This window comes from Triturus cristatus, chromosome 8 (assembly GCF_964204655.1).
Source record: "Triturus cristatus chromosome 8, aTriCri1.1, whole genome shotgun sequence".
Taxonomy (NCBI): Eukaryota; Metazoa; Chordata; class Amphibia; order Caudata; family Salamandridae; genus Triturus; species Triturus cristatus.
This window is the reverse complement of record NC_140591.1, coordinates 508,998,411-509,011,170: the sequence shown is the minus strand read 5'-3', so window position 1 is coordinate 509,011,170 and position 12,760 is coordinate 508,998,411. Positions and strand designations below refer to the sequence as shown.

Genomic DNA, 12,760 nt, shown 5'->3' with positions numbered 1-12,760 from the left:
TAGAGTGAAATGATACAATCACAGGCTCATTAGCTTTTCAGGATCTTCCACAATGCAGCTTTGCTCAATGTCCTTCAAACTTACATTATCTGCAATAAAATGAGGCAGAGGGACCAGACCAGCTTGCACTGTGTAGGTGTCTTCAATACTCATTATAACATTCCACAATGATTAAAATGAAAAGAGAAAATTCGTTGTATGAGAAAGTAAGAAACAGAACACAGTGTTCCAAAGAATTTGAAATTAAGCTTGCCTAGAAATAAACGTTTAGGTGTCATAAGCAAGCAACCAGCATTAGCTATTTTAAAAAGCAGCTCTTTATTAGCTATGGTCAATTTAAATGTGAATGCAACATAGTTAATAACATATATGTGTTTATGGATAATGCTGATTCAATGAAAAACATTGCATATAAAAAACATTTTCACCATCGTACAATAATCCATGTCTAAACCAAACTCTTTTCATTTCAATCTGTGGTAAGTAAATGTCACCTTCCTTAATATAGTTATGGGGCTACAAGTTCTATATCACAAAGCGTTGGTGTCTAAATAAAAGAAATGTCACGCATTACATGGGGCCACTTGGAGGATTATCAGATAACTACTAAGCTGCCAATTGCCATAGGACCATGTCAGAAGATACTCTTTTCACCAATTAGAGGGTTTTTTTCCGGCAGTAGTTCACATGCTGGGGTTTATAGGGCCATGATGATATCGTGAATCTCAAAACTACAATCTCCAAAATGCAGTGTGCTCTCCGTTGACTAGCGCCGGCTGGCTGCACGTGACTCTACCAAGTAATCAGTCAGAAGTTGTGCCATTTATTTCTCATTTTTTCTTTGATTACATTATTATAATTTTCTCAGGAAAAAGGTGAGTTATGTGCTAACATTGCTATGTTTTATTACATACCTTTCTCTGTGTATTTGCTGTCGCGCTGACACCTGTAGCTCAATTAGGGGTTACCCCTTGTTGGCTGCTGCTCAGCTGTGCTCACTTATAAAAAAAGGCGGGGCAGTAACTGGCAGGTCTTCCACACTGGCGGTGGGATTTATTTTCAAGCTGTGGATTGTTGTTGCCACACAGATTGCTACAGAAGTGTCCTGGTAAGTTAGTTAAGATTTGTCTTTTCTATATTTCTGTCTGTATCTTCCGAGAGAAGTCGGTGGCCGCCGTTTCTTTGCTTGAACGCGTGTTAAGGCAGCAGGTATGAACGCTCCCATCTAGCCTTGCGTGCTTCGAGTGGGGGCGGCTGCTCAAGACACCAGAGAGTTGTTGGATATTCACTCCTTCAGTTCCGAATGAGTCGGGCTGTATTGCTACACTTTCCACGTACCCTGCACGTCCTTTTCTCTCCACTGAGCTCTCCGTTTTTTCCAAGTCACGTTCTTTGTTCCCCAGTAGTCTAGAGAGCCTCTTTACTTTTACGGAACCGCACGAAGGGGCATATTAACAAGCCAGGCGATAAAATTATCGCCGCTTTAGCGGCAGAAAACTGCCGCTAAAACTGCGATAATGGGCTTGATAATATGCTCTATTGAATTCCAATTGAAGCCCATGTTAGACGTCCTTCACATCTAACAAGGGCTTCAATTGGAATTCCATAGAGCATGTTATCAAGCCCATTATCGCAGTTTTAGCGGCAGTTTTCTGCCGCTAAAGCGGCGATAATTTTATCTCCTGGCTTGATAATATGCCCCTACTTTACTTCACTGGACGTTTTTCACTATATGAAATTTTAGATCGCGAGAATGCGTAAACAACGCTTTCAGAACACCACCGTGTTCTTGTTCTAACTCACAACATATGCCTTTAATTCTGTTTTTCGCAATGGCTCTTTGCGAAAAAGTAAGTGGCAGGATAATAAAGGAGACGTGTTATGCAAACATTTATTTGCAGGGTACCACGGCTCACGCAGCTCATTTTAACTGCACACCTGATCAAGTAATATAGTTTACAACCACTGACATTTTTCAGAACTTGTAATCTATCCTGTTAAATGACCGGAATGGTGTTTTGTGACGTCATGGTTCTTCTTAAACCAAATTCCCCTTGTTTGTCAGTTGCATGCTTGCCCTGATAATTGCGTAAGGCCTCCAAGTCATTATCTCGATATCTTTCCCACTTTGGTAAACTTAATTTTTTTTTTTGTGTGGCAGGAGTACATGTGGGATTCCTGATAAACACCAAAATGATAGTTGAGCACCAGGCATGCATTTTTATTAAAAACGAAAAGTAAGTTTGTCAAGTCAAAAGGTGATTATCTTCTGTTTGTGAAAATTAGATGTATTTTTAAAGTTACAAACTTGCATTAGATAGCAAAATTCCTGTATCGAGAGTTGAAAACCCGGTGTTTGAGCACCAAATGAGTACATGTGTACACATGGACACAAACGCAGGTATTTGTGGGATAATCGGCACTGCTGTCCGCAGCTCTGCTTTCTTTTGTTTGGCATGGGGAGATGTGAGCCCCCGCCCATCCTCCTTCCCAGGCTCTTTCAAAGGAGAATTTCGGTTAGAACATGCGACTGAGTTTATCTGGAAGGGGGAGGATTGCAAAATGTCAGGAAGTAAAAATGTAAAACGAAAGTAAGTTGCCATGTGAAAGTCCATTTATTGAACTGCCTCTATGTAATTTTAAATCTTGGAGAAATTGTGCTGAAAAAATCACTTTATTACCATTTCTTGGAAATATTTTGGGGTGGGTGAACCCTGAATATCATGTGGGTGGGCCAGCCGCGTCACGCTGTGAAAGTAGTGGAGTATTTCGGGAGCCCACCTTTAGAACCTGTGGTGTTTTCGCCATGTATTTGAGAATAGTGTTAAAACCCCATTTGGTCTAATGTGTTATAAACGTTCATTGGGATAACCTCCTCACTGACCTTTGTAAAATTCAGGATTGATAATTACCTCTCAACACATCACCAGCCACCCCTGATTAGACCCCCCACCCCTCCCCCCCCTCATTCCCTGGACAGCATTAGTCACTAGCTCTGTGCAGTGTATGACTGGTATACAGATTTATTCCAGGGATGGCTTTAATTCCCAGTCTCGCCTTCCTTCACCTCCTGTAGGCTGCCAAGTGGTCCGGTCATGGTGCGACGGTATGCTTGTAAAGTCAGCTTGTGGTGCAGAGAGGAAAGCAAACTGACGGTGGAGGCTGAGTGCAAAGCAAGTTCCTGCCTGGACAAGCACTTGCTGGCCTCTGCAGACTGCATTATTGATTCAACCGTAGAGGCTGGCCCTGCTCTCCCTGGCTTAGTGAGATGGAGTCGTGCACATGAATTCACTGTTTGGGCAACATCGGGTGCTTTTCTGCCCCTGCAGTCATTGGCAATTTGTTGCACTCTGCCGGATGGTGATGCTACAGCAAATGAAGTAAGCTTTTGAGTTGCATGGATGCAGCATTCACATGCACCGTCTCCTGACCCAATCTTGAAGCCAGTGTCTTCACCTGCAGAGATGCCGGTTACCCACTTGTGGGTCATGTGCTGACTGCTACCATTGTCCCAGACCAGAGTATCTGTGTTGTGCACTGGTATTACACCATACCTAGTCCAGTGATAATTTTACCAGTTCTGCTTCTCAGCCATCCTGGACAACAGCGTGACTGGCAATACCCAAGGGCCTGTAGTGGGGCAGCTCAGACTGACCACCCCCCCCCCCCCGAAAAGGGGGCTGCTAGAATTGAAGACTTGACCTTCCTGCTTGCAGTTGAGTTCATGCGTTTGAGACTTGAGTTGGATTGACTGTCACACTCCAATACATCTAGGCAGAAATGGAGATCACCATGTAGCAAGTGACATGACTCGCTGTCCACGGGCAGTCCAAGTGAGGCCAAGAGTAAACACCTGTGAAGTAATTACTACTCTTTTCCTACTACTTTGGCCTAGTTCTGGTTCTCCAAATCCAGCTATGGTGTGTTTTACCCTCCTTCCTTTCCTGATACATTTAACATACTAGTAAGCTTTTCAAACTAGCAGGATTGTGTGGTTTAAGTGCCATGAAGAACTGTGCTGCAGTTGAGCAGTGCTTACATTATGCAGTGACCTACAGCGTTCAGTTTTGGGCAGTGGGGCTCGTTTCGATATCAGAATTGAACCCAAATCAAATAAGGTAGAAAACGCGGGAAGAGAAAGATAGGCAACAGTGACAAAGGGAAAAGCTGGGGATGAAAAATTCTTGGCACGAGTGAGATGGAGAAATGAATGGCTTTGTGGTGCAAGAATGAAACCGGTGTAATTAACAGTAGGTAGCATTGGTATTTTAGACTTTTGCATTCAGCAGCACTGACTGTGAGCTCCAAAGAAACCATTTGTGCCACAGTACTTATTTTGTAACAAACTGTAGACTGCTGATAGGGGTGAACTATATGATCTTAAACCTTTTCACAAGATTTGTCCAGTTTCATGTATGTAGACACTTCTTTTAAATACTAATTTCAAGTTTTAGTGTTGTCCTTTGATATTGTGGCAAGGGGATGTTAGTCTGTGCCTATGTTCTGCAAAACAGACCACTGATTCAAGGAAAACGAGGAACAGACAACACTCCACTGCCTCCCAGCTACAGGCCACCTTCTTATGGGAAGACACTAAGAGTTGTGTTTTGTGATTTGTCCCTGCATTACAGAAAAGCAAAGAACATTGCTTGGCAAAGCTAATGCCCAGTGAAAAACACTACGAACTCAGTGTTTGAGTGCTTAGATTTCCTGATTGGTGCATATATGATGTTCATGACATTTGAGAGACAGTCTGGTATCCTGGTCTCATAGTGCTTTCAATCATTCAACTTGGCTTTCACTCCTTGCTGGTCTGAAGCAGTGATGTCCATGTATTCGTTGGAGCCTAGAGCTAGAAAATGTAGATTTCAGTTCCATTTGCTTTATTTTTTTTTAATGGGGGTGATCAGAATACCCCAAACATCCCCTGAGGATATAGGGGCATATTATCAAGGTCGGCGTTAAAATTATCGCCGCTTAAGCGGCAGAAAACTGCCGCTAGAGCGGCGATAATGGGCTTGATGATATGCCCTTGAGAATTCCAATAGAAGCCCATGTTGACACCAGAACATGGGCTTCTATGGTAATTCTCAAGGGCATATTATCAAGCCCATTATCGCCGCTTTAGCGCCTGTTTTCTGCCGCTAGACCGGCTAGAATGTTTAACGCCGTCCTTGATAATATGCCCCATAGTCTCACTAATAACAGAAACACCATACAAATATGAGCTCCTGGTCTTTCATTGTCCTTGGATGTTGCGTGCCGTAAGAGTCTGTTTTCTTTGGTAAACCACCTGCTGCTGCATATCGTGGGTCAGGTGCTCAACATGCACATCTGACACCTGATTAGTAAGGGGGGGGCAAGTGAAACAGGGTAAGTGAAGTAAGAGAAATAGGTGACAGTAAGAGAAATAGGTGACAGATAATTTGAGTGTCTTGTGAGGGAGAACAGAGGTTTAATCAGCATTTGCAATGCAATAGGTCTCATGTTATTTTTTGGGTTTGAGCTATTGGCATTGTAATGGAAATGTTTCCTACTCGTGTGAGAGCGTCAGTGCAAAAGTGATAGCGAGAGAGAGATGGTATATAGAGACTTACTTATTTGCATATTTAAGTGAGAGGTAGAGTGAAGAGCGAGAGAATGAGATAGTTAGAGAAAGGTAGAGTGAGAAATACAGTGTAGTGGTAGGTTATTAGTTGGAGACATAATTGAGTGGTAGAGTGAAGCGAGAAATACATCTTGTGATTCTGGGCAAATCACTTAATCTCCCAGTGCCTACCAAAAAAACAGGATTGAAGAGCTATACAATTACTACACACTTAGTCATGCTGTGTGATTCTGGAATACATACTTCCCTGGGGACCAACAGGAAGCATTAGAAGTCAAAGCGACAAAATACAATAGCCGTCTACTGACACTGAATATTGTCGACTACAATAACATGCAGAATAGACGTGCTCAAGACCATTGTTTAGAAAAACAATAGACCACAAAGTTACTGGGTAAGATCATGTTTGTCTTCTACCATTCCAAATAATTGTTAATCGAATATCTCATGTAGTGCATGGTAGGACTACTGTCTAAAGGAGAATGCTGAATAAAGGCCCCTCTTTAAAGAAACTGGGTGCCTTGTTGCCGCAGTAAAGAAGTGAACACTTGTTCTCATTTTTTGGTTTCTTTGTGAACATTAGGAGTCCTGCTCTTGCAGCTCTTTGCTGTACACCGGCAGGTGTGCGGCCTGATCGCTGTGTGGGTGAATGCCGATTGCAAATAGTTCAAGGGCTGCCGCGTACAAAAGCGCAGGAGACCAGAACTGGAGCCCGCCAACCCCAGGTCTGTCTGCATGAGCAACGGGGTAGAGTGGCACTGGCCTGCTTGGTGCAGCTCTTCTGATTCCTGGCCGCTAAATGCTGCAGGGAGGTGAGCTGCAGGTTCTCCATGGGCTTAGCAAAGGGCCACGAAGAACCGCGAGTCTCTGTGCACCTTCCGCACACACAGCAGCGAGCTGACCTGCCCCGCCACATGTGATTAACAGCCTACTGGGGGGATAGCGCTCCCGGTGTGCCACTTCACTGCGAGGAAAGTCTTGATGAGAGGCGTGAGGGAGCGGCTGTGGATGAAGCCGGAAGAGACCTGGCCAGTTTAAAGTGCAGATGTTCAATTGCATTTTCAAATGATTCCTTTCAAATATGATCTTTTCTGCCTATTTTACTGTGCGCAATGTGTGCAATTTCACAATTTCTAATGGCAATCGTATCATTAATAAATTTGTGACACAGTTTATTCAGAAAAAGAAACTTTTACATTACTTCAGATCTATACAGGTTTTATTATAGATGTTCATGCACAACCTGAATAGAATACCTTACTTTTCTAAAATAGCTGCCACGTTTGCGCAACATTGTAGGGGTACAAGTGGGGCCAGTGGATTTATAATATACCGCTTTCTTATTACTGAGTCGCATGAAGTCCTCTAGGCTCAACCTAAAAAGTGGCCGATGTTCGCCCTGTTCTATGCATAGATCTACTTTCGATACTCAGATCATTAAGTATTTGCGACTGATTACTGAATGGCAGTGTGTTTGTGTGCTAACGAGATGTGTGGAAACATATGAAAGGTTTAGGATGAGTACCATCCCAGTGCCTGCTGCAGAAGCAACATGGAAGTGCAGAGGCGAAAAAAGCACTTACCTGGGTATGGCCAGCCGCCACCTCGCCTCATCCACTTCTCTTCTGGCTCCCTGCAGCAGGAAGCACCCAGGCTCCCTCCCCTAACCAGTCATGATGTGCCTGACAGCAGCGTCTTTATTGGTCTAAGCGCCCTAGTTTTGCGCTCGGACAGGGAGCCTGTGCAGGTTCTCCACCCAGGCTGTCCCAATACAGCCGGGTAGAGAACCTGCTAAGTGTGCATGACTATTTGGCCAACCCAAACTATCATGTGCCCTTGGCGGCCCACCACTCCCACCTCCCTGATCTGGCCTGCCCTGCCCCACTTCGGTTGAATCAATAGCTGAGCCACTGCACTAGGGAAAAATAAATTGACCATAGTTTTTTTTTTTCCCACTGCTTGCTGAGCAATTGGATGACACTCCCCCACCCCTATTGGCAGAGGAGCTGCTGCTGAAGACTACTCTGTGTTGCTTAAGGTGGCACTCGAATGCAACTGAACATGAACTAGGAGTAGCAATTGCTACCACTATGCATGTGATTGCTCTGCAACTGCTTTGCAGCTCTTGTGATGTGAACAATTTGACTTCTAATCTTTTAAGTCAGCCTACCTGTGACCTTTGCTAGTTTTTGCAGTTGAGTTTTTGGTTTTGGGCATGTTATCACCATTTGTTAACATCAAGATCTCCAGTTTCAAACAGATATTTCTAAAACCTTGTACTGGCCGAAGAATCTGGCTAAAGTTGGCATGCTTGCATTGTATTAGTGTTTTGCTTATTACCCCTAGGTGGGGTGCAGAAGTAGTGTCGTCTTACGGATTTTAGAGGCCTCGGGGAAGACCTATTTTGGGTCCCACTCTTCATAACTTTGAGGTTTTTTTTTTACCTATCATGACGGGCCATATTTGGTCTGCGGGTTAACATAGGGTGGCACTTGACAAGCTACAACAACCAGTGATGAGTGGGTGACTGGCAGTCCTTGACATGGAATCATACTATCTGGCAGCACAGATCCAGTGGATGGCTCACCGGATTCATGTGGAGGATTTTTGGGGGGGGGGGGGGGGGGAGGGGGTCGGGCGGATTCAGGAAGTTGGTGGTTCCTGATGGCAGTGGCTGACCCAACTCTTACTAGAGCCCAAGCGAGTAAGGGTGTCCTCTGGGGGTGCCCAAATACTGTTGAATAGCCAGTTACAGAAAACTAGGGTATGAGCTCCTTACTCGCCGGGTATGCCACTGAAATGGGTGTCTTTACTTCCACCACATCAACTTAATCTCTTCATGTGGGTGGAGAGGGATGTGACATGCTTGGGTGATTTATTCCGAGGTGGGAGTGCTGCTATTGATTCCAGAACTGCAAACTGATTTAAACTTCCACCCATCCTCTTTCTCCTATACGGGGCACTGGTGGAGTCAGACGCTGCTTGCAGTTTGAGTTGGCGGAACCTAAAATACACCAATGCTGCAAATTACTCGGGGGCAGTAAGCTAGTATCGATCCTTTACCGAACTCTCAGGTCTGACTTGGATACACCTTTCGTAGCTTTAAGGGATGGTGAGTAACTGATCTAGGGACGGCCTGGGAGTGGGTACTGGAGCATACTCTGTGTCCAGAAATGCACGTATTAAGCGGATTAATTTTTATATCCTGCAAAGAGCATACTGCACACCGAAATGCTTAAATAGGTTTTTCCCGCCGGCTCGGGCTACAAGTCCCAGGTGTAAGGAGCTAAGGATGGGATGGTTACATATGATCTGGAGCTGCGTCCGGCTGAGGGCACATTGGGAGACTGTGGCTGAGGTTTTCAATGATGTCACAGGCCGGAATATTACCTTTTCACTCCTGATGTGTATCCTGGTGTTTCTGCACCCAGCTAAACCCAAGGTAACATCCAGGTTCCAGGACTTGGGCCTAATCGCTAAGTGTCAGATTAACCATGACTGAAAGGCAGCAACTGGCTTTACTATTGATGGGGGTTCCAAGGAATTGACTCGATGGGGGGGGGGGGATACAAGAGTTTTGCACTCCTTAGAGAAGCCAAGAGGGGTCAGGGGTTCATGGAAGTAACTAGAGCATGGGAGGGTCTCCTGGCGAAGCCTCAAAGGGCTAATTCCACATCACATGGGGACCCCATACCAGAGGGGGGAGGAGGAGCTGGCTCCACCACTGTCACAAGAGGTGTCTTCATCGCAATGGTATAATACCTGATGTTACTGAATGCTGACATGAGTGCACTGGTAGTGATGCATTATCTTGGATGAAGCCTGTTGGCCCCAGCTGAAGGTCCCATGGTGCACAATGCTAATGTAGTGGATTGGACGGGGCTAGTTCTTCGCTCTCATGTGTGCTTTTGCTTTCACCTAAGCAGTTGTCGCTCCAGCTAGCCTGTGCTGAGGAGGTGGTGTGGGTTAGAGTTTTTGAGCAAGTGTAGGGTGTTTATAGCCAGATATCAAAGTTGTTCCCCACAGTTAAGACGATGGTCATGGGGAGAAAGGGAGTTCATCTTGTATGTCTACCATTGTTGTTTTTTTCCTAAGTGTTTGATATCCCTGCTATCCCTATTTTTGCATTGAATAGTCCTGAGAAATGAAGATAAACATTTTTTTTAAAAGTGGACAACCTTGGAATTTGGTATGGTATTCATAAGCACCAAAGACAGGCTGCTAACAAAAAATTGGGCCTGTACATATTTTTTACATTCAAAGCAGTCAGAAGCCAGCATCCCGTACTCTGAGCATTTGTCTCCTAGCTGATTAAGGAACATTAAGACACAACTCTTCTTCATCCTAATCAAATCTAGCATTCAATGTCTGATAGCTCTCCTGTATCGTACCCATGTCTTCATGCCTTTTAACTCCGTGCTACTTTCGCCGTGATTCCAGATCACATTTAGAGCTCCTTAATTTCTTCCGGACTCCAGATTTTTGCTTCCACGGAGCTCTTCTGTTAATTCTGAGCATCTGGGTCAAAATCTGCATAGTTTTTCTGAATCTTGCAAGAGAACTCATTGCCAACAAACACAGTTCCTCTTGTTCCAAACTGAATCTAGAACCCCAAACACCCAATCGCATCAATCCCCAACCTGAAGTCACTCATATGTTGACGACAGCTAAACCTGTTCCCACAGGAAAGGATAAGAGGGGTGATTAGGAGTCGAATGTGCCAGGCAAAGGAAGCAAATGTGGGAGTCAAACTTGTTTAACCAGTATAGAAGGCAGTGAGGAAAAGAACACCCAGGCTGTGATAGAACGGACAAAGGGCAGCTCTGGCAATAAAGATTTGAGCAAAGGCAGTTAAGTGGAAAATTGTGCCCATGTAGGTAACAGACGAAGAGACACCAGCTAAAGAATAAAGAGGCACTTCATACTGGAGGAGGATCTTCACCAGGTTGATGTGCCCACAGGTGACTGCATGAAATGGAAGTCCACAGCTCTGTCCTTCGAGTTCATGTTAGAACCATGGTTCAAAAGCAGCTTGATGACCTCTTCAAAGTTGTCAATAGAGCACTATTGGTTAGAGAACCAGAATGTGTTACATTTATATAGACCATAGTCAATAATTGTTAGAAAAGAGTATTTTGGCGAGACAGAAGCACAAGTTGTTATAGGACTAGCGAGCAAGCTTTGTTTTTGGTTTGTAATACGGATTATATATCGTAAATATTGTAAAGGTCCGACCAGTCTAAAGCAATAAAATTCTTGACTTGGAGGCTATCTTGAATACGAAAAAAGCACTACGTAAAGAACCTCAAAGCTCGCTTGTAACCGTGTGTTCACTGTAACAGGCTAGAACTTTAAAGTATGTCAACACTGAAGAGCACCTGCTGTACATACAGAACCACAAGGTAGTATAAAATCCACATGTGCACAGTTCCAGGTCTGAACAATCTGCTATATACAGAACAAGACCATGTCAAGTCAGGATGGAATATATTGAGCTGTGAACACCGGATATGAGCATGCTCCAAGACATCTCCCAACTGCATTATCTAATGTATAGATCTTCTCCTGCTTCTATTTACTCCATCCACTTTTTGTCTAATATTGTGCACCAAACGCCAGTTTGAAGAGGTTGACCTACATGAATTCCATTATAAATTCATTACTTATTAATTGGCTCCCCTTCATTTCAGAGGAAAAACAAACTGGAGTGCACCTTTCTGGCGACGCCATGTAGCGCAACGCCATTGTGGAGAATCTCATAAACGAGGACAACCTTTTGCTCAAATTTGCCCAAACGTGGAGAAAGTGGGACAAGAAAACGTAGAAGGATAAAAAGGGTTTTGAGAAATGGAGAGCAATGGCACGGGAGGTACTGAAGCATATGCAATAGTTGGGAAGTACTAAGGGGTACAGGTACTCTGTGTAGTAGGTATGGGTAGATTAACAAGGTTGTACAAAAGGATACAGCTACAGAAAAGGGATAAGGTGCTGCTGCATAGGTAGAGTAGTGTCCCAAGAATAAATATATAGGGACATATGTAGACTAGCACACAGACGTGGGTTGCCTTTCTGTGGGAAGGTAGAGGAAAGATACCATGGGTTAGGCAGGGGGTTTAGATAGTAGAGATACTAGTGTGTAATTTTTTTTTTTCTTTTTTTTTTTTTTTAGGCAGGGTAGAGGTAGTAGGGTATAAGAAGGGCAGAAATGTTGCTGGGAGCAGAAGCACTGGTGTTTAGATGGGTTAAAGGGGTTACCGTACAGGTAGGTGGAAACATAATATGCAGAGGTTCTAGTATAGAGGTATGAGACAAAGTGCAGAGGCATAGGCAGAGATGGAGGCACCAGGGTATACACAGGGCATACATACTATAATATCAATTTGTTTAGAGGTACTAGAATTCTAGGGAGTGGTAGATATACTAGGGTGTTGGCAGGGGAAAAGGACTTTGGTATAGAAAGAAAACGTAGCTGAGGGAGAAGGGGAGGAACCAACTAGGTTGCTAGGATAGAAATGTAAGCAGGATGAAAGAAAAGAAGGGAGTAATGTGAAGGGTTTACCCCACAAAAAAGCAAGTCCGTGATAATGGGCAGTAAGGAAGAAGGTAAGTAGGGAGAGTTTTCACCATGAAAGGGAATAAGAGGTTCTATGTGGCACGCATAAGGACTGACGATATTTATTTTGACCAGCAGATGTATTCACCAGGACACTATCGGCCTTCTGGGCATACCATCCATTTGGGAAAATTTGAGGAAATTTGTTAGCTGACAAAAGCTTTCCAGAACAGGTTTCCACATTGCTTCCAGAACTTGACAAGATATAAATTGCATAAGAATAGAATTGTACAGCGTTGCTGCATCCTTGGGCACTGTAAATACAGGAAAAACCAGAACAAACAGGACCATGCTGTCAGGACACAGCTATTATGGGCTTTGCTTAATGGGATGGGGCATTGAGTGTAAAACAGAATCCTGAGTTAGTGGAAACGGTGATAAGTCTATGGATTGTAGGACTATACCACAAACCTGTACCACGCAGATGGTATCAAAAATTGCTGTGCATACATTTATATTCCTCCAAGTCCTTAAACCAAGGGTGACGCCGCCGTGTGTGGTTGCTTCAAATCCTTTGTCAAACCTCTATTGTACATGTT

General features: G+C 44.1%; 1 protein-coding gene across 1 annotated transcript in view; it reads left to right on the top strand.

Moving 5' to 3' along the window:
- The first annotated feature begins 969 nt into the window (after positions 1-969).
- LOC146802404 (E3 ubiquitin-protein ligase TRIM56-like) overlaps positions 970-12,760 on the top strand; it is a 44,602-nt gene continuing 32,811 nt past the window's right edge. The window contains exon 1 of the mRNA XM_085621984.1: positions 970-1,108. The gene's annotated coding sequence lies outside the window, so the exon portion shown is untranslated. The remainder of the gene's footprint in view (positions 1,109-12,760) is intronic.